Source organism: Vidua macroura, chromosome 1, assembly GCF_024509145.1.
Source record: "Vidua macroura isolate BioBank_ID:100142 chromosome 1, ASM2450914v1, whole genome shotgun sequence".
NCBI lineage: Eukaryota > Metazoa > Chordata > Aves > Passeriformes > Viduidae > Vidua > Vidua macroura.
This window is the reverse complement of record NC_071571.1, coordinates 122,298,273-122,299,566: the sequence shown is the minus strand read 5'-3', so window position 1 is coordinate 122,299,566 and position 1,294 is coordinate 122,298,273.

The following is a 1,294-nucleotide window of genomic DNA, read 5'->3' as shown; positions in this document are numbered from 1 at the left end:
GTGCCTGGGGATCCTCTGCTGAGCTGTGAGAAACCGCTGAGGAAAACCCCCATGACTTCTTGGTCCGTCAGCCAAGTACAGAGGTCACTGATCTCTCACCCGCCACTGACTGAAATAGGAGCTCACAGGTGCCAGCACACGGAAAGTATTTTCTTCTGTGCGATAACAGCGGCCGCTCCGTGTATGTGGGCACCCTGCGGCCACCCGGCGCCGGAGCATCCCGCTCCTCCATTTGCCAGTTCCAGAGGATGAGGACCAGAGCGTGCCCTTGGGTGTGCAAGACTCATCCCACTGCCTCTGCTCGCCTGCACCCGTGTCCCTTAAGTGCACGACGCTGCGCTTTCTTCGCTGTGTAGCCGCCAGTTGTCAGAAAAGTTGTTGGAACTTTGCGAACTCTGCCTCTCGGATTGAGCAGAAATTCGAGTTCAAAAGTTTCAGAAGAAAGTGCAGACAATTTCTTTCTTCAGTAAATACTGCAGGTGGTTTTGCGTGCTGATTTTAATCCCCCCCTTATAATATTGCTAATAAGATCAAGTGATACAAACGTCTGTATTAGCACAAAATAACACTGCAGTAAAAAAATGAACATTGATACACCTGTAACTAGGATCCAAAGCACTCTCAGTAACGTTATCAGGCGTTAGTACTGTGCGACAGCTCTGCGTGCTGTTAATTGGCAACAAATAAAGTCAGTAAACGCAGAGCTCGGCATTCCTTATCCCCCGCCCTGCCGTCTACACGTTTTTTTTTACACCGGACAGTCCTTTGCTGCTAAGAGTTCCACTAATTTCTCTTCTTCCCGTGTGTGTGTAATGATGTGCCGGTGTCTCCCTGGGTGATTTTAGGCGCACGGGTAGGCGTGCACAGGATGAGACTTACGAGCCACAGCCTTAAGCAGCCTTCCAAGCTGCCGTGCTGGGCAGCGTTGCTTCCCGGGCCGTCCTCCCTTCTCCACAGTGCAGTTATTGATTCCGTATGGCGAACCGAAAAGATGTCCAGCCTGACGAAAACCCATCCCGGCAGAAACGGAGCGAGCCCGTGGTTCCCGTTTGCCCGTGCGTCCCGGTGAACGATCCTGCGGGCAGCATTCCGCCCTCAGCCTCCATTCCCGCCGCCGTACTGAGCGCGGGCGGGAGGTGGCGTCGCGCAGGCATTAGGGACGCGGTTTAAGGCTGACATAGGGGAAATCCGGCCTCATACAAGACGGCTGGCAGCCCCACCACCCGGAGCTCGTTCTCAGCCTCCTGCAGGGAAGGCCGGGTCTGGTGGCGGAGCGGATGCAGCCCGTGCTCGG